Genomic DNA, 26,557 nt, shown 5'->3' with positions numbered 1-26,557 from the left:
ATGAGTCAGACTAACAAATTCTTCTAAAATGATGTGGCTCATTGTTTTTCATTTGTCTTCTCTATACGTTCGTACGATCTCCAGGCATTAGCAGTGTGTGGGACCGAATGACGCCAGAAGAGCTGCGGCCCATAGTCGAAAATTTCAAAACACGTTTGAGCCTCTGAATCGGCTCAAAGAGTGGCCACTTCGAAACTTCTTAAATATATGAATACTAAAGGTCTATGTTATGGTTGTTCAAAGTTCGTCGATTTGACAGAGTTATAATAAGAAATGTTTAACTCCGTTATTTCTTGTCACCCTGTATTTTCACGGCTAGGATGTTGTACAGACGTTTTTCTCTTGCGACTCTCGTGGCTATTCTCAAGATTGTTTCGTCTCGCAGATTTCAGCTAGACCAATTTGGCCGAGGCCGGTCCAATAATTTCCCCGGAGCGGAAATATGGAAGTAAGGGTCGTGATTCTCCTGCAGGGCAGTTCCGAAGTCAACGAACTTCGATTTAGCGGTAGTAACGATCGGATATCTCGTCTTTTTAACGGGCGTTTCTCAGAGAGATTTAGCGCGCCGCGAGCCTCGCCCGTCGACTATTAGAGGGGCCCCCGTATAAAACGGCCCCGAGAATTTTCCATCAACGTCCGTCCACGTGGTCCGCGGCCGAAGAATCCTTCGTTACTTTACAAATCCACGAGGGCACAGTAAAATCGCGGCAGTTGATGTTAAACCTCGCCCGAATGTTTGTTATGTTGTCGAGTAAGCAGTAATGAAGCGTTTCAAGATATACAACGCTATAAAACGGTCCGACGAAAGTAGCGTGCGGGGTCCCCCGGTGTCGAGGCACGTCCAGAGAGAGAGAGAGGGCAAGTGTAAAAGAGAGGGAGAGGTAGACGGAGAGAAAGAGAGAGGGAGGCTGTCTATTATTGGTACACTGCTAAATGCTCGCACGTAATTTAGCAACGTGCGCCGTGCGCCTTGTACTTTAGCCTGATACATTCGTCCCTGTATTTTAATGTTTGACCGTCGTGTAAGAATATTACCGTCACGCTGACAGAAATCGCCCGTTTGCTAAAACCCTCCGCAAGTTTAGATGGCAATGCGGCCCGTCTGAGGCTCACCAACTAGTTTCTTATTAATTTCGGTCATTGTTTTCTGACGCTCGTCAAAACCGTCGTCTAAACACCCGCATTTGGCGAATATCCCCGCCGAGATGCTCGTGATATTTTCTCGCGCAAATTCCTTCAAGGTAACCGAGACTCGCCCAGAAAAATAATGCACTATCCCTTGACTTTTACAATGGATTGGTGTATTAATTTTAATTTATTCAGAAGGGTCTGCACACAATCTTCCTATCGCAATATATTGCTTTCCAAAGGCTGGAACATTTTATTCGTAGGCGAAAGAATTTCAGAAATGGCTGGGGACTCGATCAGGCCTCTTTGTTTAACTTTCTAGCCAGCCAGTGGATTGCGCTAGCCACGAATCAGACGAGTAAACCGGCTCCGATGTCGGCGATGGCAGGCGATTCGCGAGCCAAGTGACAAGCGCCGGACTTTCGGAGCGTATCAGATCAAAGTCAATCGACCGATTGCGAATCCGTGCTGAGATAGGCCCGTCTTGTAATAGGATTGATGCGGTCAGTTGGCCGAGGCTTCGGGGATTTGCGGAGAGAGCCCTTCAGACGAGCTCCCGGATCAATCTTGACAGAGCATGCGAAACGAAACATTGCGAACGGTTGTGCAGTTGCTTCTAATTCTGCTGGCCCGGCCAACAGATGTGTCTCCCGTTACGACAGGTCCGCGCATTCGCAATTTGCTCGGCGAAAATTTTGCAAAATTGCAGATCGACACGGAAAAGGGTCCGACTATTTCGAAATTGTCCTGTAGAAATTTATGTCGCGAAAATAATCAGCGGAGTAGTAAGGTAGAGGATAATACATTTCTTTCTGACGTAAATTAAAAGCATCTGTGGCATAATTGCGAACTGAGATCATTAAAACGTAATCCGTTTAATTTAAATATTTCTAATGCGATCACTGCAAGGATATGCCATTAAAAAAGACGAGAAACGTTTTAATTTTCACCTTTGTGCATGTCGCAAACATTTTTATCTCCTCCTTTTCGAAGGACACGAATGTCCCGGAGTCTTTTTAGCTTGCAATCGTTATAACGTTGATCTATTGTCCACCAGTGATTGCTTCGAGGTTCTGCAACATCAATAATTTACTGATTCCGAATTGTATTTCGTTCATGACCTAAAAATTAAAACGAGTACAGTATAAATCTTCATCCGAACACCGTTGTCTAATCGTTTCTTCAGAGATTCCTACTTAGAAGAACTTGCTTCAGCTTCTTCTTGATAAAGCACGGTCGTTTAGGATCGTATTAAGAGGCTTCCAGTAGCTAAGGCTAACTTCCAGTGGTTAATAGTATCATTCCTATTCTGTAATGAAGAAATCAGGTTTCCTTATTAATTGGAAACGATTTTCCAGAGAAGGAGGATGAAATTAGAAAAAGGAGCAAAAGGTTGGAACGATCAGAAGCGCGAACGATTATCGAGGGAGATCGCAATTATCGCATCAGGGGATCGTTTTCCTGTAAGGATCCTGCTGATCGTAGTTCATGCGACCAGGTGTCAGGACTCGGCCAGGCAGGACGTAGGAATGGCAGAATGCCAGGATAGCAGTCAGCTTCGAGTCACGTACATAACAAATTATTGAGAGCCGGCCGAGCGAGAGCGGCCCCGCTCGAGGAGAGGAGAGGAGAGGAGAGAAGAGCACACGCTCGCTCGCTCTCGCGCGCGCGAGATCTGTTGGTGGTCTGATGCTTCGGGCGTCGCATCGTTTGTCAAGTCGTCGATATGCCGATCCCGCGACTCGATTACCATATTTTAACGCCAGCGTTATTGGCTCGCCACCGGCTACTGGAATCTTAAAAGCTCCCTCGACGAGATGCACCGCACTCCATTCTGCGTCGACACGAATCCACGCTCTTTCAACCTGCGTTCAACCGTTCCGAATAATAGTTTCCAATAATATCCTTTGATTTGAATCAACTTCCTTATCAATTGCTTTTGCATTTTCAAAACCAAATCTGTGGTCAAATTCTATTGAATGTCTTGTCAAGGCAGTGTATTGTGTTCAAGGTAGCAAGATGTTACGTTTATGTTCTCTGACACGTGTTTCCAAGTGTATCGACGTTTTTCCAACGTAAACTTGGTTACATCTCTTACAAGGTATTGCATACACTATATTAGAACATTTTAAAAGTGGTAACTTGTCTTTAATTGGTGAAAACCAATTTTTCAGATAGTATGCTATTTTGAAAATCGTGTGTATTCCAACTTTCCTGAAAATCATAAACGCACAAAGTGAAATATCAATTAGTCCTAAAAGCTTTTCGATTCTAGAAAATCTGGCATGGGTTTCTCGGTGATTCTGCCAGGCTGTTCGGCAGAAACGAGTTACGTGTTTTCTTGGGAATTCACCGTGAATGATTTTAATTCTAGGATTCGAGTAGGCGGCCGGAGGAACGTGGGAGTCGGAGGTACACAGGGGGATGAGTAGTCAATTTCCTTTCAGCGACACCGGTGACATCGACGGAGACGTCGGACCATTTATAACGGTCGCTAATAGATCTCCGGTAAGCCGGCGTGAGGCCGTTTTACAGGTTTTCCGTCAACATCGGAATACATCAGAGGTTATATCGTCCGGCGACTAATGGTCGTCGACGTCTACCCCGACGTCGTTGTCGTTGAAACGCGAACCCCTTTCCGACGACGGCGACGTCAACCTGTCTTGACACCTCGGCTACGGGAATCGCGGCCATTTGATAAATCGACGATATCCGAAAAATTTGTCAGGAACGCCTCCTTTCCACGATTCATTGAGCCGTTCTACAGCTTCCTGAACTGAACTGCTCCCTTCGGAAAAGTCCTGATCCGTTCGACACAAATCCGTCGGACACCTGTAACGTGTCTGCAACATTCTACCGAGTGACTAAAATTTCATTCTTCCACATAACTCAGGCCTGGCCAATGCGCGGCCCGCGGGCCGCATGTGGCCCGCCATGTTAAATTGTGAGGCCCGCCAGGCGATTTCATATTTCTATTGAAACTTTTGTTTCTTGTTGTATCTATACAAAAAATATTAAATAAATGAAGTGTCATTGTTATAATGCACAAGTGCGACTATGAACTGCAGTTCTATATTTGATATCTTTGATATAATTGAATTACAGTGCAGCAATGAAATGAAACAAATTTTTGCGTCCCCATCAAAATTTAATTTTTGCTATACTTATATTACATCCGAGAGATATACCAACTTAAGATATTTTGCACAACGAGTTATAAGTTGTAACTGCTTTTGGATCCAAATAGAGTTAATTATTGTTGTAGTTAATTATATTGAATCATAGTATAACAATAAAGTTTTATTCATTTTGTATTTGTATTACATTTTTTAAAAGCATGTTTACCTAAAGTGCGGCCCGCTGTAACGTTACGCGTCATCAAAGTGGCCCGTGAAACCATTTGGATTGTGTGGAATGTGTGTTTAGCGGAATGAAATGTTGAAGGAATTCGAGTGCAGACTTTTCGGTCACCGTGGATCCAAAAATCGGCACACGGCCGAGGTCGAACGGCACCGCATACTTGCTCGAAATATGATTAAGTGGTGTTCGCATCCCGCCGGCTGGTAAATGGCCGTTCGGCCGAAGGCTGGCTACCATTGACAGCAGATTGGAATCATCGACTGCGCGTCCATTCAACGATCAGATACGTCGAACGTACACGACAACGGCTGGCATCGTCCGTGCACCGTTTCTCAAGTAGGTGTTGGTATGAAATTTAAGACACTCGTTCGTTCGGATCTTCGTTATTCCTTGGCCGCGAACGCTGGCAGGTTGATGCATGACATACCGCGCACAATAATTCGTCATGACTTCTGCTCATTCGTCATTTGACAGAGAAACCGTTCCCGTCGATGCAACTGCACCGCCGCGCCGCGTCGCTCTGCGCTTTCTATCGCTCGAGAGTGCGAACTCGAAATTGATACCGCCAAATAAACGCTGGATCTTCAACAAATATTTTCCCACCGCCACCACTCGTAAAACACAACGTACTTACTGTAAATTTTTTAAATATTTTCTACAAATCCCCCATCGATTTATTAAATTAGATATAAAATGATAACGGGAGTTCTACAGTAATGTCTCAGAATTTTTCAAGTCGATTTACGTTCAATATAACATTTCGGAGCCACGTTAGGAATTCAGGAAAGCTTGTTTGTGGCTTTCTGGCTTTCCATTGTGTTCTTTTCGGCGAACGGAAACTGTCCGGAGGCCTCGGCCGAAGATCAGGGCCCGTCAATACTTGAGTCAAGTAGACGAAGATGAATCTTCAGATTTTATAACACGGCCTGGGTGTCTTCGATCACAAGGGAACCCATTGAGCGCGGGGGCCGTCACCTTAGGTGGTCCGAACATTCCCCGCAGCCGAAATTACAAGTGGAAATCGTCGGACTGTCTCAATTATTTCGACCTTCGATTCCGTAACGACGAGGGCCACTGAATCTTTAAAAAACCGGTGAATCACCGATACATGTCTGCTCGCCGCAACAAGATCCTCTGCATCCACGAAGTCTAATAGTGCCTAATCATTGTTTCCAGGTAGGCTCTCTCAGGTTCGGTGGCGTCTACGGAAAAAAACCCCAACGAGAACCACCGGCCGTTAAATCGACGATTATCCGGTTTGTCGAAATTGAAAATTTTCTGGTCAATCTGTGGCCTAGGTTTGCTCCAATTAGTACCCGATGAATCTTCGTAAAAATCGTTCACGCGTTGTCATCCTTCAATCTGGAACGTTACACGATCGACACAGAAAATCATGGGAAATGAGACATTAAGCAGACGTAGAAATTAGTCTAATCGGTTTTCGACTGAATCCAATCATCTACAATGACGAGTAGATCATCCCCTCCAATGCTCACCGTTACTCCTCGTGTCCTTAGAAACCAGTAGCGTGATGAACGGCAGCTTCTGCTTCGTCACTGTGTTCATGCAGTGTATAGACACTTTATTTTCTCGCTTTGTGGCAATTAACGAAAGTCGAAACGAATGGATGAAACAGTTCCGAGTATTTAACTCGCGGAGGCTCGTCTGGAGCAGCAGATTCTCTTCTATACGAGTCGATGTTGGCTGAATAATTTTTTTTATTAACCCGGCGTTGTGGTAAAGTGGGAAAATGTATCGTAAGTGGTAAGGTGGGGTCTCACAGACCCACCGAAATAATATATTATATTATAGAAATAAATACCTTTTTCATAATTATAAGATTAAGTATTGCTTAAGAGGCTTGAAATTTATCAGAGTAAAAACGCAGATCCACGAAATTAAATTTTTATTATTCAAAAATACTTAACTAATGAAACATCTTTGCAATGTTACAATCAATCTAAAATCTCTGGAGTCTGTGAGACCCCACCTAACTAACGCCGGGTTAATAGACTTGCTAGAAATTCGTAGATTAAGTTGTCGAAGAATTCGAAAGATTGTAAGGGAGGCGAAATGTCAGTGAATCCGCGAGCACAGAAGAGTGTAAAGGGATTCCGATAATTGATAGTAGATATTAGCTTGACACCGTGGTACAAGCAATTCATTTATCGACGCGCAAGGACACCGTGTTCCCGTTGATCGCCATCGGAGGAACATTTCCAAATGACCCATTGTGAATTGCACACTCATTATTCTTTCTTTGCGAATGTCCTGTTCTATAGTCTCGATACGATCTGCGTCTGAATGGCCGGCTAACTTACTCTTCTTCTGGCAACAACGACGTCTTAAGCTGGTTGGCTGCATTGTTGCTGCTAATGGGCCTGCAGCCACTTCGCGGCTACCGCTTGCAGCCTAATTATGATTTATAGTCCCCAGTACCTACAGCATCGAGGATCGAATGCTCTCTGACCACGGGAATCCTGTAATCGTTGTCCTTTCGCGAGTACCTCTACCTTTCCCCGTCGCTTTTATACCATCTGAACAACCATTTGTCGATTTTTTAAATCAACCGGCACGACAATAAGCCTTGCAATTGACGATTCGCGGACTCGAAACTCGCTCCGCGTAACCCTGCCTTAATAATTAAACGCTATTCACCGCGTTCCTGCCGACGGGAAACAATATTCCTCCCTAATTAAGCTTACCTTCACTTTACTACCCTTTGACACTACATTTTTTAGAACATTCGCTGCGTCAAAGGAAGCACGGATTCGTCAAAGATTTTTGGTTCGACAAACATTCTTTACGGGCCCGCTCTAACTCTAACTTTACACTTTAATTACGTATTAAGTTTTGGCACTGGGTTTTCGTCAATTTTTGCAGGAAAGAAGAAAGGTGGATTTCTAATTGTAATCTAGGTGCACGATAGTGCACTTATGCACTTATACACTTATAACTCGGCACTGGAGGCGAGCGGTTCGAGTTGATTATGCCACCAAATTCCAGACAATAAGTTATAAATATTGGATTTTTGTATGCCGCCCCTCGTCCAGGCGATGGCGAGGACCCGAGGACAGTATTAGATGATCCGTTCGCCCACGACGGTCGCCTCTTCTTTCGTCCGCGTGTAGGCATCATTAGTGCAGGGGTTCCGTATATGAAATCGAATGTGGCGTGCACCGAGGCGCAGTCGACACAAACACGTCGAAACCGTCGATTCTTCGGAACGAACTGGTCCGACAAGGTGAGGGGACTTCCGGCCCCGGGCCGCTATTATTCCTGGGTGCCGCCATGGGTGTGACGAAGGTGAGTCAAGCGACGCTGGTGATTTAGGCCCCCTTCGACGACGCGTTCGGTATCCTCGCGAATAATACACGTCGCCGGATCAACATGCAGGTGAATTAGCAACAATAACTATAAATTGAACCTCTTGATTCACCTCTTGAACCTTTGATTTTGCCAGCGACCACGACACAATGAACCCCTTCGATCCGTAGAATTAAGTCGAACACCAGACGTCTCGTTCTTACCAGAATAATGCATTTCTTCTTGCAAGATTGAGGTGTCTCTGTTATACCAGGAAATTAACAAACTCCCAAATTGAGAAATCCCAGTTTCTTTTACCGACGAAATTGAATTAAAAATGAAGCTTATGATTAACTAGAGAGCTAATAAATTCCTAAATTACAGCTTACATGGTCGGAGCACCTCGTCTTTGCTGTCGGAAAATATTTCTCAGCTCGCCGTGGTAAAAGTTGAACACCGACTTTTTAAAAAGCGTTTAGTCTATGTCCCGTGAGAACCATTACTTCCGAACAGAATTTTATCTGGAAAGAATACCGCTGCGAGTTTCGCGAGCTTCAAGATCTATTATGAACGTTAACGATGTCTTCTGATAGAATTCGTTGCGGAATCCTTTGAGTTTGATGTTCGAGATCGTTGTTTACTTTGGAAGAGGCTCGAATTCTCGGTGATATTTTCAGGCACTCGAGAGTCGATAAATTAGTGTTTTACAGTTTCGAAAGTGCAGTATTCATCACCTCAGACGCCCAGACGCGGATCATCAATTAAGTATCTATGTATATTCCACGCTGCGACTTAATTTTCGTCGGGTCTTCGAGGAAATGATTTTCATTATGATTTGAGTGACAAGACAATTCATAAAACAAGTTATTCTAAACTTATCTTTGGCGCGCGAGCTTGTCTGGCAAACGTGCCCGCGTTCAATCCACTAGGTGTGCTAGTAAGTAATCAACCAGCTTCTTAATATCGCTCGGTATTCGTTACCTGACGTGTTGAATCAGCGAGTTGCAATTCTCATGCAACAATTTCTTTGTTATGTTTTATTAATTCCGAACTGGTACTGTTATCAGTATGATAAAGTAGAAAAACGCTAACGGTTTGATTGAACGTGGACGATATTAAGCAGTCGTCACGCACGCGAAAGGAATGGCGGCTCGGATCACGAAAAAAATGGCGACGAATCGGCGAAGAAGAAAGGATACCGGCGGCCGTGAAACAAAAGAAGGAAGAACGGAACGCGGGGCGTCGTTGGTTTACCAGGAATGGTACCAGGGTACAGAGACCAGGCTCGAACCGTGCGCGTGATGTATGTCCCCGTCTTGTCGTCCAGGTCCGCATCAAGTTTATATCGCGGTAATCAAATCGCCTGGCATAAATTTCGCTTATGCACAGTTATGCGCGCGAACCGAGCCCGGCGAAATTGGCCGAATCGAAAGAAGCGCGAACTTTCTGGCGATAAAGATCGCCCTGCGTTGTAACTGCTTTCACGGAAACCTATCAAGATGTTCGGCAACTTATCCTAACGCCACGCGAACCAAAGCCAACCCTTCTCATCCTTCAACGATTTTACAAGCCACGAAAATACTTACACGAGCACCAATTAAAACGTAGGCATTGTACACTTAATAAGGTACAGCTCTACTCAATAAGATCATGAATATACGGTATCATTTTTGTTCAATTTTCTACACTTGCAACAGATACGCAGGAATAATAATTTATTAGCTGAGACTACAGGATTACAGTAATTTCTGAGAGCATGTACTGCTTTGTTTCCGGAACGGTTCCGCATACAAATTAATTGGCGTTTCAGCAAGCGCGGATAGCGTAGGTAAAAGTTTGATTTTCCTGGAAGCCAGCGGCGGACTTGTTAAACACAATATAAACGGCGAGAACATCAGGAATCTTCTCGTTTGAAGAAGCCTGTTCGTTTCAGCACGCCATTCCTTCGTCACTTCTTTCAGCCGTCTCCTTCCACAGTGACCCACGTCTCCGTCGTTAGTTCATCCCGCTCCATTGCACGGCTGCAGTCCGTAAACGAGATAACGAGATCAAATTTATGATGCCAGGTCCCCAACGAAAATATGATAATCGCGGTTAATGCCGAACGCTGCCGGGGCGGACCAGAATTCGTGACCAAGATCAAGGGAAAATACTTGGGAAAAACTGATCGGGATCTAGACTTTGCTGCTCCAATTAAAACTCACCGATTCTAATGTTTTCTTTGTGCTCTTCAAAATCAAAATCAATTTTCCCTATTCGATTTCCAGACTCCGGCATTTAAAATAAAATCCTGCATCCACTAATAAATCTCGCGGGCAATCAAAGAGACCGAACAACTAATTCGCGAATTTGTACGCACTGTTAGAATTCCACAAGGAAAAAAAAAATGTGTAGAACAAGGATGTGGTGAGGGATTGATTTATCGGTTCCACGGAGGTAGAACAGGTTGCAGGGCAGATTCCGAGATTTTCGCTCGGCGTAGACGCGGCCGAGGATCATAAAGACGAGAGCGGGTCTACTAGTTCCCGAAGATCTACGTAAAATCCGCAAGTTGGCGTAATCCCGTCAATTACCGAGATAAGGGATCGCCGCGACTTTGTCGCTGGCGGAGGGAGCTAATTCCATCAGCGTTCAGGGGATCGTTTCGCTTTCTGATGGCCGAAAAGCCGACGCGCGAGGTAAAAGCAAACAGGACAATTTGTTACGAGGAGGCAGCCTTTACACCCGTGCCCGGCAACCGGCAGCAGAGCTAAATGGAGGTTAGCGCTGCGCGCTGGCCCATCGTCGGAATTTTATTATTCAGGTTCCTACACACTGTACCGGTGAAATCTTTATTTGGAATCATTCCAAGAACAATAACGTATCTGCCTGCCCCCCCTGCCCGTTCGCCTTCCACGTCCCCTCGGCCGGATCCTCGTTCACCATTCTTGCCACCAACCTTTTTCCTTTCCTCTTCCGCCGCCTCTCTCTTCTCTCTCTCTCTCTTGTTCCCTCTCTTCGTTCTCTCGTTCCCTCTCTGCCCGTTTGTCCACGAATCCGACGTAACCTGCGCCAAATAAAACTAAAGGTAACCCAGTTATTTTCTGTTTGCGCTGCCCGATGATTCCCCCAGATATGATGGCTGCTTTCTCGAGGCCCCCTCGTTGGTAGTGCCGGCACGCGTGTATCATCGTGCATATAAATCAGTCGCGCAGGATCAGATAGGATTTCAGAAATATAAAATACACGGCGATATTAAAAAACAAAAGGAGGCAAGGCCGTGGAACCACGGGAACCAGAGAACACGGTGGGGTGTACGGTGGGGAGGAGCGGAGGGGCGGCGGGGGGTTGTGCCACGGTGAAGGAGACTGTCGGCGGGACAAGAGAAGCCGTGGTGATTGGTGGCCACGATTCAGACCGCGATACAACTTGTTTACGCGATTTTCGGGCTAATTTATACGCGCTCCGGCCACGGGTTCGGGACACGATGACACCGCCCCTGGAAACTAGTTCAATCGGACCCCTTTCGGAGAACGGGGGCTTGTTAGGGGCCCTAGTTAGGACCAGCGATGTCTGCTAATGATACTTGTACACCGGTGGAATCGAATCGTTGGCAGAATTGTTATCTTATTAATTAATGTGTTCCTCTCTGTTGTGTTCCGAGGAATGATTGTTAGTTTAAAGAGCCGGAGGAGATCGCAGCCGTTCGTTTAAGGGTCTAAAGAAATTTAGGAAGATCGCGTTTTACATAGCAGGGTGGAGCCAAGTTGATTTCCTCGATAAAGACGCGGCAAGGTTCGTCGGTATCCGGGAAAGCGGGGTCTGTAAAAGCGACAATAAAACGCTTAATTAATTAGAACACCTGAGTTACTTTTGCCGGTCCAATCTACGGGCGGGGTAGCGCTGGCCCATTTTAAAGGAAAGTGGCCGAGGACTGGGTGTATAGTGACGGAGAGGATCTCACGGACGCATCCTCGACCGGGCGAAGGCTTGAAAACTATAAAGGAGCTGTTCATTACGACCAGTTGCTCCAGTTACCTGGCCGGGGCTAGGGTTGCGAAGCCTCCGACGGGGTATAAAGGGGAACGTAAAAACAATGTATAATATCGCTAGGCGAAGAAAGCTAGAGAAGAGGCTACCGGGGAAAGCAGATGGAAGGAGGAGGAGGAGGAGGAGGATAGAACGGCGGTGGGAGCACTCAATTCATCAAGGAGTCGACGGCACGTAATTTAAGACTGCTTTTAACTCTTGGGTGTCGCAATTTATGTGAGCTTCTTACAAAAGAATGGCGCTCTTCTCGCTCCTGTACACACCACCACTAACCCGACCCATCGCCATCCTGATCTCCCACCACCCCCGCCTTCTGTAACTGTGGCTCGTATCACCCCCTCGGGCCAACCCCTCTCGCTTGTGCCCTGAAACCATGCTGCCGGGTTCAACGACGTCGTGTGCAACCCCCTCTACATCAAACCTTTACCTTTTTTTAGCAATTTGTCACAGATTAGAACCCCCGCGCGCGTTCCCATCGCCTTGTCCTCCCTTCATTCAGTATTTATACTTTTTATGGAGAATCCCTAATTGATGAGTCCGTGGGATAAGAGGAACACATCGAAATTAGTTATTCTTTCGTTAGTCGATATTTGTATTTAATTGAAAAAATTCATTCCAATTTGCCCGTTCCACAATGTACAGCAGCGTTGCATGCACATTTTAATTAATATTACACGCCCGTACAGATACGGAACTAATTACACAGGTGTTTGTTTCGAAGTTCTTAGTAGTGCAGTTTCGAACTTCGCACGTGTTGCAAGTTCCGAGAACTGTGGAATGACACCACAGATTTTAATTGAATCGTGCACATCGACTTGACTGATAACCGTCGTCATTTTGTGTGATTATTTGATGAAATATTCTCGCGATTTATACAATTCTGTTGCCAATATTTGAGTAACTTTTCGAATTGCCAGCACTCGATTTCAGCGGAAAAGGCAATTGGACGAAGTGAGACGTTTTAGACGCGGAGGACAGGAACACGGATACCATTTGCGGAGAAGAATCCGCGCAGCCTCGAGGACGCGCATCAGGGAAAATTAATCGAGCGTAATTCTCGCGAGTCGTATACATAATTAACGAGCAAATGCAGCACCTGTACTTACAGGTCGGAACCCCTGTCCCGCCCCGGCGTGTACGCATCGTGCGTGGATGGATCAAGAGAAGATTCCGTCCGCCCTTTCTGCGTTCGCTAGTAGCCGTTAGAGACGCCTCTGCGTCTCTGGACGTTATCAAATCATCGTTTGTTTACACCTAAGCCTTGAATTAATGATTAGGCCGCCCTTCCACCGCGGCGTGATGCGGCAGATCTTAAAGCTTGCCGCCCAAACCCCGTATACCGGGTGGCATTTTCAAATCTTCCACTCACTATCGATCAATCACACGCGTAATCAAACGATCCCTACAAAACAAAATACTTAAAAATACCCTAAATCCTAGACGACAATTTTTCAATATCGAGAACGTCAAGAAAGGCGAAGGAAATTTTCGAATTGAGAAGAGATTCGGGAAGAGGTGACGCGCTTTAAGTGTTTTAGGTGTAATAAGAGGGTTGCAGGCTAAGAGAGAGAGCAAGGCCTGACGATCCCGTCACCCGTTACATCCTTCAAACTACACGCGGACTCGGTGGCCAGAATATATCCCCTTAATTATCCTGTGTGTGCATTCTGAGTGTGAACTCTCCATTAATCATAGGAGAAGAGAAGGGTAGGTCGCTATAGCCAGAGCGATTTTAATTCAGACTGGCCGCTCCATATGTATTCTACGGAGCCCACGGGATCATTAGTAACGTTAGGTGGACACCTCCGAGTCGTTCTTCATTCTGATGATGCCACTGCCTCAGAATCCGCCGATCCAGCGTCGTCATTGGCGACCGACACCGTATCCGAAGGAAACCAGGAACCTGCTTGCCCTCGCCGGACCAAAGTTCAATGCACGATGAAAGGAATCGGAAACTGCTCGATTCAATGGACCATTGCTACCGTTTCGGCTCTGACTACCATTGTCAGCCATAAGCCGATCCGCGATCTTCCCCCGAAACCTTTTTCTCTCTCCCTCTAAACTCACATGCTGCGATTCATGTACTGAAAACTGAATGAGCTCCATCGATAATACAAGAGTCTCTACATGAAATGTTGTTGGAAGGTACCTCTCAAAAGACAAAAGAAATGTTGTAGTTATTTTGCTGTTTCTTAACACTTTACCTACCGGAAGCCTATTAACAGAATTTCCAATAATTTTGCTGCACCAAAAGAAAGCATAGACAGTTTTTTTACACTGCAATCTTAAATGATACTATTAGATAACGCTATTGAGGGTGACCTGTTAGTTCACAATGAAAATTGCTGTTGCTATTGAAGGTTTCATTAAAAAGTGTTTAGCCATGTACCATAGATTTTTCAAAATTATACAAAAATCACAGGTCAGTAATGTGTTAAGCGGGCAAATAGAAATATGCATAAATTTTGAATCGTGTAAGACGCTTTGCTTGCTCCGAAGGATCAGGATCTCTCGATAGTCTATCGAGTTGAAATAAGACCAAAAAATGGCCAGAGAAGCAGAGACACCGCGTTTTCTAGCGCGTGCATCGAGACGACTGGCACAATTTGCAAGTTTCCAATATTTCGCGTGCATCGAGGACCTTGCCGGATCGTATCCGGGCCGTTCCCTCGGTTATTATCGTTTAATATGACGAGCGTATTCCGCGAAGCCTGGGGTCTAACGGAACGTTTAAAATTTCTATGGTCGGGCGATTCCGGCCGGATTATTCGCTCGCGTCCTTATCTTCGATACTCGCGAGTTACGAGAAGGGACATCAAGCTCCCGTAGCTTGGGGGGGAATAAAGTTTTAGTGTCCGTGTTACGCGCTAGAATAGAATTCATCTCGAACGACGACGACGATGCCGCATGCCGGTCTCGCGCGCTTCGATCCCCCGAAGAAGCCAGCAGCTCTTCTCCTTCAGTCGAAAAAGTAACCAGTCGACGAGGCATGGTGCTCTTCTGCTTGTGAAATTCATAATGCCGAATTTACTGTGACGCCCCGGAGAAATTGGATCCGGATTTCAGATGGATTATACTGATATACGCGCGTTATGGTTGCCCGATGCGGCTAGGGTGTCAAGTTATAGGGTACACGAGTTACACGCGGGAACCGGGGTACGAATAACTCTCCTCCGCCGAGCCACGCAGCTACCGGCTTTATAGCCAATTCATTTTATACGTTATTTCCCATGAAACGATCGTTACATGCAGGCATATGAGTGCGGCCCGTCTTAGCTGGAAAATTCAGCCCTGCGTCCGGCGTTTTTCAGCGAACCGCGCGGTTATGGCTCCTCGCTCCGATCAGGAAAACATTCCCTCGGAATTGTTTAGCTTTTTATCGGCGAGTGAGACGTTAATACGGAAGGTGTACACGAGTCTCACGGGAGATACACAAATTTCTTTTGCAACGTCGATTTATGATCGTGACTGCTTGTAGATTCTCTTCGGAGTTCTCAGACGATTCGGGAGATCATGAAGATTTTTTTGAAGCTTGCAGGATCACCTCTTTTAGCCATCATCGTCCTCCTTGACCTTTTAAAGTTCGTAAAACTTTCATGGACACTTTTCCCGACCCAGTTCCCCTCATAATTTTTTCATATTGATTTATAGCATCGCTCTTGATTACCTCGGTCATTCTTCGCGTTTACGGGAGATCGTTTCATGTAGCCATCACGCAGCCTCTTTAGATTTCCCGGGTCTAAGGGGTTAAAAGAGTGTAATGTCTGTCACGTAGGTTAAATTACCCCGATTTCGGAGTTTACGGAGTCTTTACTCAGCGGCGAATGCAACGATGTTTTCCAGTTCGAATTTAATCACCGATCTCGGAGCTCAAGGTGGCTGATAGGCATCGGTCGGAGTATTTCTCTGGTACGCGTCGAAAGTAAAAGGAATCCAGGGGAACACGGAGAGGGGAAAAAGGAAGAGCTGGAACAACGACCACACGCGGATAGCCGAAGGGAGAGGCTGTCGTCGATACATCCTCGTCGATACGGACACGTGTTGGTCGACACCTCTCTGTTCGTGGTGGCGGCTGCTCTTTCGGCCCTCCGGGGCCGACTCGTAAACATACAATGCGGCCAAGCTACACGCGATATTATACACGCCGTAGTGACGGCGTGTTACGGCCCGTGACGGCATATTCACCGCGTGCCGAACTGCGAAACGCTTATTCGTGACTTTTTTCAAATGTCGCGATTACGTCACACGTGCAATCATGAGCTGAACGGAGGCTGATTAGCGAAACCGATCGCCCTTTGTTTCTCCCAGCATCGGGGAAACGGAAACGGCACAGCGAGCGAACGGGGGACGTAGGCGGCGAGATCAAAACGGAACGTCTTCTCGGAACCAACGCAGAAAGGTGTCACCCTTCGAGGAAATTCCGATTTTTCTCTGGCCGTCGATTGCTATGTTATCGCTCTTATCACTGCGCTGCGCACTTCATCCGTTTATACCACGGAAGTATGTAGCCGAACCTCGAACGACTAATAGCGCCAGAGATATCATTATATTTGATTTAAACCGTTCTCTTCGTTGCAATATAAGCTTTTCATACTCTATGCAATAGCCAATATGGCAATAGCCAATGAGAACACGCCCACTGTCCAGGCAACCGACGCGACGTGTTCGTTTTGCTTCTTTCATACATATACACTTTTTGTAAAGCGGAAAATAAACTATATCTTTCATTATTAAAATATAGACGCGTTATTTTTAATACTCTTTAATCATATTTTTCCAAGTGAAAACTTCTTGAGGCAAGTTTTCACTTCGGTCGTGTTTTTGTGGTGAAAACATAGAAGTTGATTTTTTGCCGCGTCGGTTTAGGTGTCCATCGAGTATTGGGCTTTATCGAACAAAAGACTCCCGCGAGCAGAGAGCATCGGGATGAGAGGCGACGGGCGCCCTTCGAAGAGAGCGTTCGAACTGCAGCGCAATTGCAGTCCCGACAATTTCCTACTGATTCCTAATTCCCCGATGCTTCCGAGAGAAAGAGAGACCGCCCACGCGGCGGCAGCTCGGCGCGTCTTGCGGAGTCTGGCAAGGACGATCGAAGGTTGCATCCGCGGCCGGAATCTATATAATCGATTCTGATTGCATTGAAGCCCGGTAGTGGTGGCGTTGATTGGTGCATTCATAAATATCCATTAGCGGACAATGTCGGTAATGATCGGGGCCTGCAGGCTACGCCCTGCCAGCAGCCCAGAGAGCGAAACCCGCTACCGTAGCTTCTCTGGTAGCGTTTCAGGCTAGAGACCAAAGAGACAGAGAGACAGAGAGAGAGAGAGAGACAACTCTGCGAGAGAAAGAGAAAGATATATACCAGAGAAATAAGGCTGCCATGCCGCGAGAGACCGTGTATCACGCCATCCGTCTACATCTTCTCGTTCCGGCGTCCTTTTTTCATCATCTAGCCTCCTTTCTTTCTTCCTTGCGGCCTGTTTGTCTCATTGGAATGCCTGCCGGATGAACGCATTCGATTTTTCGGCTCTCCTCTGCCCACACGCACGCATCTCTGTGTACGTGTATCGGCCTTCGATCGGTCCTGTGGTGGAAGGATCGGACCGACTCTCAAGGACAGCCTTCGGAAACTATCGATGACGGAATCGATCCGAGATCTGTGACACGTGGGATTCGTACCTGGCCCCGAACTCCATGTTACCGACATCGTTTTTTGCCACTTCTGCCCGTTTATTAATCACCATCGCGCCGCAGGATACTGCCCATTGGTCCTCGAACCTTCGGGGTGCTGTATGTCAGCTGGATTTTGCTTCCTGAGGCTCTGAATCTTTTTCTTTTTGCGATACGAGATTGTTGCTGATAGGCTAGACAATGCACTTGATATTCAATTTTATCCACCAGCGAAAGAATAACAGCTGAAAATGTGTGTCATAATTTCCAGCGGATCTATAATATCCTAATTCGCTTGAAACTCCGGCAGGAAATTGAATTACGGCGGAATAACTTATGATATAAGAAATCGAGTTACCGAGAGCGGAAGCTGGATTTCCTGGATGGTTTCTCGTGTTCTAAATAAAAAACGGAAAAGAAAAATGTTCGGCCTTTCGTTGTGTACATACCGTGGATCCTTCAGGATTTTAAAGACAGAACGACGGAACCCTCGAGGATTATTTCGTGGGTTTGATTCGTCGATCGACGGGTTCCCCCGGGGTCGGAGCCGGGGGAAAATTTATGAAAGTAATCCGGCCTCACTTGACTGCTGATCGGCGTGGGAGCCGGGCCGAAGTATTTTATTGTGGGCCAGCCTCGACGAGAAATCAAACTTTCCGACCGATAAAATACGACGCAACGGATACGCCGTATAAAGGACGTGGGGTGTCACCTGTCCGTATGTTCAACAGGTAACTTGCCATTGTCGGACTACTTTTCTGAACGTGTGTGCCCGCCGTTGGCTTCCCCCTTGCACACATTCTCGTCCGTCCTGCGTACGTGTGCGATGGATTTCTGAATGTGTGGGGGGAGAATGTGTCGATGCCGGCGCGAGAAAAGGAAAACGAACCACCGGAGGACAGGTTCTCATCTAGCGGACCTGAAAATCCGATCGATTCACGCGTTTCGCGCCAAACGATTGCTGATCTTCCGATACAGGCCTGAAGGGATTAGGGACGAGACGGAATCGATCCTGCTGGCAGGATCATTCTAAATTCAAAGTCAGTAAGAGCGCAGAATAATTTTTCAAACTTCCATTAGCATGCGGAAGAACATTTCTCCGTTGTCAGCATTTTGTGGTCAGTTTGAGAGAACGTTTTAGGGGATGTTTTCCCTATTAGGTCCCAAACGACAGCTCAATGGCTGAAACTGAGTTTCCAACGTGCTTATCGAACGGAGATCGCCTGCAGAGGAGACGCGGACCAGATGTTAAAGAATGCAGGAAACTAGTTCGAATTCCGGGTACGGTTCGTATAAATTAGAATCAATCACGTCTGCTTTTCCAAACTTTCTCCAGATTAGCATCACGTCCGGCAGATATAATTTGTGACCGTCCCCTGCTGAGACCCCGAAGAACGCAGGGGTGTTCTGCCGGCCTGGTCCCTCGGCCTGGAACGTCACTGGATTGCACCCTCGTCAATATCGATACACCCACCAGGTTTGCCGTTGCCATAACCTCCTGCGTCACTTCTACAGAAAACCGTGCAGGGGGAAGCTTCTCACGGGCGAGGTTGGATCGCTTGACCGCGGACGAAATTAAAATCCTGTCAGAATAATAATACCGTGTTAATCTCTCGTTCGGAATTGGACGTTCTCGATTACACGCGTGCCTCGGCTCATCCTCATCCTCTGCATCCTCCTCCTCCTCCTCCTCCTCCTCTTCATCCTCATCGCCCGTTCCGTTCCGATTTCAACGGCGACCGGGCTGTTCGATTTTCAGCCTTGGAATAAATTATCACGCCCCCGGAGCCGATTCCTCGTTTTTTCTTCCACACGCTCTCCTCGCCGTCGATTTTATTGCGGATTCGCAATTTCGACGAGCGACCGCCGATTAACAGATTTATATTCTTTTATCGGGGCCGCGCCTGGATCGCGTGGAAAATCGGCGAACGCGAATTTGCATTGTCCGGAATGAATCTACCGCGAAGCATTAGACCGCTAAAACTGGCAAGACTCGATTTATTTAATTCGAGGAAGAAATGAAACGAGCTATACTGGAAAATCGCCGAGGTTCGTTATTAATTGTGCGTTAATAGCCATTCACGCACACCACGTGTAATCGGCGCGGGACGAACCGAACCAGTTTAGCATAAATGCATATCAAGAGCATGATTTATTACGGGATCGTAAAAAATCGGTTTATTAGGCAAAATTATACACAGCTTATCGGTTCCGCGGGTTTATGGACATGTCGCTGACTCAGAAAACAAATGGCTGTCAGTCATTATTCGGACGTCTCGGCGCGCGGGTTTGAGTTACAACGCGCCGGATAAAACGGTGCTACACCTTCGCAGGAAGCGAAATCTATTTTGCGAAAGTTCAAGACTGGCCTGACTCGTTAGCCTTATCGGCTGGAGACCCATTAAGCAAGTTGCACGGCAATGTAAATACGCTTACGCGTTCCCTGATACCTTTAACAGGCTCCATCGGATTTTTAATCCGGAAATATAAAAGACCACGCCAAGAATAAAACTACCCCCAAAGGGTACAAAAAATATTAGAATTATCAGCGGCTGCTGTAGAGCAGACAGTTGATTGGAAAAGGATTTCGATAGGCTCGGTAGGGTGTCGTTTTCGGCGAGGAAAGATGGCGGTGGCAATATCCGCGGATCCCGCGACTGAACCGCTTCGGATCGCCGCATTGCAGCAGCCGGTGTCGATTCTCTCCGGCTGCAAATACTTCGCCGGCGAACTTTTAAACAAGATTTAACTAATTTTCAGATAGTTTAATATCTTACGTATCCCCCTCTCGACCTGGTCGGGCGAACGAGTTAAGTCGGAACGGCTGGCTCGTCTGCGCTGGAGATGATCGTGCCGTTAGGGGAGGAGAGAACGAGGAGATCCATGGTGGATGGGGAAAGGTGGAGGGCGGAGGGTGTGGACGAGGTGGATCGAGGAGGAAGAGGGCTGAAGGAATGACGGGGACGGGGGTGGATGAGCCTGGAAGCGAAGTGGGCTGACTGACGTGTAAAGACACCTCCACGTCCCGAAGAATTTAACTAATTATAATATGGGATAAACGGTTTATTCCCGGCTGGCAACCTACTCGCAGCGATACTGATACCCCCGTCGGTCCTCCCCGCGCCATCACCCTCCCGTCCAGCCCCTGTTCTCTCCACCAGCGTTCTTGAATCCCCGCCACGACTTGGCACACGTCACAGAAGTTAGCGACTCGGGGCACCGGGCCATGATTAGGCCAGATTATGGAGGTTGAACTTTGATCGTCTCGCGAAAGCGAGGGGTGGGACCCGGAGACGTGTCGATGCCGTTCTGCACCCTTCCTCGACGATTTTTCACAGTTTTTTCCCGATGCACCAGGCCCGCGATGAATCGATTATTCAACTGCGAGAGCGAACCGGAGAAGAGAAGCTGGAAGGTGTAGCTGGACCGATGATGATCGCGTCGATCGAAGCGGCGCGGCGCCTTAGGGATCGAGAGGCCTTGGATCATGCGCTTCCGCCTCCGTGAGGCAATAATTATAAAACATCGGGCCCTCGAAACGCAGGCATCTGTAACAAAGACGAGCGTGTCGTTACGTTTTTACAACGTTGCAAAAAATCGCTGACAGTGAAATGGCTGCTTCGGAGAGAGATCCAGGCAAAGCATCGAAGCACCAGCCGTAAAATCACGGTGCCGGCCGGCCGGGAAGGGATCCAGGTGAGATCATTGAAATCCGTAGATCGAGACCGGACAAAAGGCGCGGTTCCTGCAACGTCGAAGGCATTCGCAGGCGCGGGCTATTTAAAAATCGTAAAAGCTGATACCGCGGACGGGCGGCAGGACTCTGCGAGAGAGCGAGAGAGAAAAAGAGATCCGAGAGAGAAAGAGAGAGAGAGAGAAGGAGAGGGAGAGGGGCAAGAAGCGAGAGAGGAGAGAGAGAGGCGAAAGAAGGATCGCGGAGGATAGCGCACTCGGCCCCGGAGAGGGGTGCATTTAAAGTAATGGCGTTTCACTGGAGATGCTATAAATTTATCTGCCATAACTTGTTATACGCGGCTCTCCTCGCGTATTTATACATGCCTGCGCTCGGCCACACACAGATTCCGCTCGCGCGCGCTCCTCTGTTTCGCTCGACCGAGTTATGGCTGTTGGGGGACGACGTACCAGGGCGTGGAAGAGATGCAGAGCCAGGTAGATAGAGGAAGACCTCCGTCGAACCATTAAGTTAGCCGACGATCAATTCAGGGACCAGTCTGTCATTTTGATAAGCCAGGAACGCGAGTGGCTGGTCCTTGCTTTTCGATGATCGACCGGACACCGTCGCCATCAGCATTCAAATTTCGCGACGACCCAATCCTCCACCCCTTCATCCGTTCATGCAAGCTGTAAAATCTTCTGCTCCCTAAAACTCCGCGATTTCGAGCCGCGCTCAACCTTTCACCTGTTGACCACTTGATTTTTCTGTTCGGAAGCATCTTTCACGATAAATTGGCCCGGACGATTAAGATACACCCATCCTCGATTTCTCATTGAACAAGGTTCAAAGAACCGTGAAGAACCTAGAGCAAGTTTGAGTGCGTGCCACGCGAGACATTCGGATGAATTAAAACGAGGCTGTTTTGTGTCGAAGCATTAAGTTCTGCGGCTCCCGTTATGGCTGCACAAAGGTGCCGCCGCTGCACACTGGCCTGGAAAGCGACTTTTTGTGGCCAAAACTCGATCCTTCGGCTTTAATATTTCAAGAATATAGTTTTCGATAAAGCAGCTCTGCCCCTTGCAGCTTCGACATCCAAAACCTATTTCGAATAACCTGGATAATTATGTGATAAGCTTCTCGAGACAAAATCGTAAAGTGTGATACTAGGAACAGTTTCGACTTTCTTGAATCTTGTATACTGAAAAGATTAGCTTCAAAAACGATTTCTAATTGCATGCAGAAAATTTTACAATGAATATATCCGCATTTTACCGCAGTTTATTGTTCCAAGACGGATGAAATCGATTTTCCTTGCGTTTCCAGTCCCTGTGGAGGAGAGGATCGATAGAGGGCGGCGTGCAGGATCGTCGGAAAATTGAAATGATTCTGGGAACCGCGGTGCCCGTGGCCTTGCGCCCTGAGAAACTGGTCTAGAGCCGCGGAATCCTTCGTGTGTTCCGTGTGTTCTTTGCGGTGGTACCGGCACGAGAATACACAGAACAGAGTCGCGTATCGGGACCGTGGCCAAGCGAGCGGACGACGCGAGCGGTCCGAGGCGCGCAGTAACGTAATGGACGTCATTAGCCCGTGTAGATTATAGGGCGGCGTGCAGTAACGATCACTTCTTATAGGGCACACGATGCCACAGCCGTGGCGAGCAGGGCCCACCGTGGTCAGAGGCTCGTTCCTAGAGGTCGTACCGATATCGTCCTCTCGCTATCACCACGCTTCCGGTAGCCTGCAATTTTTTCACCCTCCCGCTCGCAAAATACCAAAAAATATTTCTAACCCCATCCTCGTTCTCTCGTCCTTCTCCGGCTCTTCGGATTTTCGGAAAGTTACAGACCAACTTTTCGTACAGGTTTCTACAACTGCGAGAGGAAAATACGCCGCCGCTGTTCTCCGGAAAACGCACATAAATACGCATTAATCGCGCGGCAGCAGGCTGGCAAGCAGCCATCGAACGGTCCCAGACTTCGTAAAAAGCTAAACGTTCCGGATAATAAACCAGAGATTTAGCTGCGACGGTTTTCGGAACCGCGAGACGGTCGATTCGTTAATTAAGGCTGTTGCGTGATCGAGACGGTGAATTTTCAACACTTCTGAAAGTGGAGGTAGGTCAGCAATTCCCCGAGTTTTGCATTACGTTTGATTGATTAATGATGTGTAAGGCGTACCTAATGAATTCGTTATTATTTCTTTGGCAATTTACTAATTTTCTGCAATTATTAACCGTGTTATTATTCTAATGAAACGGCTAGAGGCCCAGCTAGAGTCTTTCTCGTCGTTCGAAAGCGGTCCAAAAGATATTCAAATCGACACCGCGCTCGTTAGAGCCTGAAAGCAGGCGAGAACCGAAGAAGAAAGTGCTTCCTGTAGTTTGAGCTCTCTCGCCGAAAGGGCTATTAGCCGGAGCACCGTAAGAACTATTGGTGTCTCAAGGTGCAGGTAAAACACGAGCCCACCCCCGCCTCCTCGTTGCCGATAAGTCGATGCATGATTAGAGGGTGGCATTGTGCTTTGAGGGCTGCCTCTTGCTCCTTGCTCTCTTCTTCCTACCACTCTGTCGGCAATAATTACAAGCACGGCATCGGGAGGAACCTCTTTGAGCTTATCGATTTCCTGGAATTAATAATTGCACGGCAAACCGCCTCGCCAACCCTAACGCTACGCCCGCTCTGCGGGGTAATCGGCTTGATCTTTCGTCTTTCAGAACCTCTCGCACCCTCCTCCTGTTACGTTCGCCTACACCCTTCCGTTTACGGTATTAATCTATCGTAGAGAAAAAGTGAACGGATGATTTCAGCTCGGTAAGCCTGTCGACACTCGTATCGCACTGTTTTAATCTCCGGGGAGGACTCAACCCTTCTTAGTCGGGGCTGATATTACTTGGCCGTTGCCTCGGGAAAGAGGATTTCATTGATTGGAACATTTGTGCGCGATCTTTGCGCGTGAAAGCCCACCGATTGCGGATTTCGAGTCCCGACGTCTGCGATCGCCTGAACATCGTGATTGAGAATTTTCACGTGCGAGCTGTAGTTTGCGAGTTTCATTCTAAAAGTGCGAGTTGATGGTGAGAAACATTAACAATTTACAAAATATTCCGGAACGCGTGCGAAGCTAAAATTGAGACAGCGGAGCGGTATGATGTCCAAAAGGGCCACAAATTACTCGGTAACCGAGGGTCGCCGATCGCAGAGAAAATTCGCTGTGCCATTTTTCACGGCTGGCGCGAAAGAAAAGCAAGGACGAAATAAAGAAGCGCGCGAAGGGAAGGAGTAGTAGTAAAGGAGGCGAAGAAGAGGTGGAGTCCCGGGAGGGAAGAAGAAGGACCGAAAGGCCAGGCATGCCGTTCGAGGCAGGAACGTATCGATATCCGTGCGGCGATATCGCGTGCACCATCGAAATCGATAAATAACAGGGGCCGCGGCATAAATCGTGGCTTCGCTCCTTATAAATCCGACGCCGAGCATCAGGACAGACAGTTCCACGCGCTACCCGCCGGATTTTACTAATTTTCTGTCGTGCGGGGCCTCGCCTGCTCCTCGTCACAAAGCCAGATAAAAGCGGGGGTGTGGGGCAGAGTGGAATAGGGGGGGAGGGAGTTGAGGAGAAGGAGAACTCGCGCGAGCTTCGCAACTTCATTCTCCTTTTTCTTTCGATCCTCTTTCTCCCCTCTCTCTCTCTCTCTCTCTCTCTCCTTCTCTTGCTTCTTCTTGCTCTCACTCTTGTACTCTCTACCGTATACTGCACCGTTGTTTTTCTTTCGACTCGTTCTTTCTTTCGCGAGTTTCTTTTCTCGCGGCGCTTCTGCGCACCCTCTTCACCTTCCCCTGTTCCCGTCAACCCCCTCGGACACCCTCGGGAATAGCACCAGTGACCACGCATGCAACAGAGAGGAAAAGAGAAACGGAGAGACAGAGAGAGTGGGTGCACCGAGGCAATATATTTCTGGGATCCGTTCCTCCTTCGCCCGGTCCATTCATTCATAATATGCATACGCTTTTGTTGTCGCGTCCCTGTTGGGTCCGTTTTTGTTGGGCCATTAGGGGCCCACGTATCAATTTTTCTTGCGGGCCCCGGACAACGTCGGAGCCCTTCTTCACTGCCTCGGGATTGAAAATCGACGGGTAAGACGCCACCAAGGACCATGTCGAAGGGAGAAATATTGCGTGGGTGGTGACGGTAGCTGTGGCCTACCGATCCACAGGCTCTGGAATTTTTCAACCAGACCCCAGACTGACAATCCTCGATACCAGGCAGCCCTTATTCAATGCTTTCAGATGGCAAATGGAACGTTCTTAGCTGCGGTCAGACGCTGAAGAAGTGAAACGTTGAGGTACACAAAACCTGGCAACGTATAAAATCATTTCTTTCGATGTTATATTTAACCTTTAACTACCCGCGCCCTGAATTTTCACGTAAGTACTCGCGCGGTGTATTTTGTACACCATATGTATCAGAAAATACATTGTCTCGATGAATTATGATATTTATTGAGAAAATAACGATAAATGAATATAATAATTGTTAATAAAAAAGAAAATTCGCTTTATTGGCTGCTCTGTTCGCCGATCTTGCACGAATCGCATGTAATAGCGGTGGTCATATGTTGTTTACATACTGATCTCTTGCAACTGCCGCAGATGATGGTGGTTACTCGATTCTTCTTCCTACCGCAGATAAAACATCTCGCTCGTATCAAAATACCTGCCAAAGTTGGTGGCGGCTCCTCTTCATTTCCTTCTTCTGTACGAATGAATACACGGAAACAGCAGTTCAACGTGCTGCCACCAAAACAACACTTCGTGTGTATTTTGTGGATACATTGGGCGTAGGTTACATGAAGCGGCAGTGGTGGGGGAAGTCGCACTGTGATGGGACCGCATTTTTTGAAATAACGGTGTACTTTTTTTACGCCAGCGCGAGTAGTTAAAGGTTAATACTCCGCAATTTCAGTAAAAGATACAGCCAAAGTGTCTCGAAAACGATGCTGCATCAAGGGAGTCCTGCATCGTTGAAAATCGTGTCCGGTAGTAGAACGGTATCGCCGAAAAATGTCGGAGAAAAATGGTGGTGTCGGAATCGCGGTACTTTTGCCGTCTAATTCGTGATAAATAAATGCGGCGCGTTTGTCTATCGAGCGGTTCCTTTCCCAGATAACGTAGTCCATTAATCCCGGAGCGTAGCAGACGCGATGCAATTTAGTCCCGGAGATCAACCGGCATAATCCGTCCACCGGCTTTCGGCCGGTCCGGTCGCCTCTCTAAATAATGGCTTCGATCGTCGATCTATTTTCTCGAAGCCGAGACGAGCAACGTTTCTAGCCGTCGCGCAGTCAGGTGCCCCGCCGGGAACCACCGGTGAAATATGCTCAGCAATTTTTCT

At 47.4% G+C, this 26,557-nt stretch overlaps 2 long non-coding RNA genes across 3 annotated transcripts in view; one reads left to right on the top strand and one right to left on the bottom strand.

The window, feature by feature from the left end:
* The window catches only part of LOC143213616 (uncharacterized), a 154,981-nt gene that overhangs the window by 68,676 nt on the left and 59,748 nt on the right, over positions 1–26,557 (top strand). The window lies entirely within an intron of this gene.
* On the bottom strand, positions 6,669–24,855 carry LOC143213355 (uncharacterized). 2 transcript variants are annotated; one of them, XR_013009958.1, is made up of 3 exons: positions 20,579–24,855; positions 10,733–10,840; positions 6,669–9,815 (listed from the first exon to the last, which is right to left on the bottom strand). It is a non-coding gene; the product is annotated as an uncharacterized LOC143213355 (long non-coding RNA). The 2 variants fall into 2 exon arrangements; XR_013009957.1 differs by having other exon boundaries at positions 10,733–24,855.

This window comes from Lasioglossum baleicum, chromosome 11 (assembly GCF_051020765.1).
Source record: "Lasioglossum baleicum chromosome 11, iyLasBale1, whole genome shotgun sequence".
NCBI classification, from domain to species: Eukaryota; Metazoa; Arthropoda; class Insecta; order Hymenoptera; family Halictidae; genus Lasioglossum; species Lasioglossum baleicum.
This window is presented reverse-complemented; position numbering and strand designations above follow the sequence as displayed.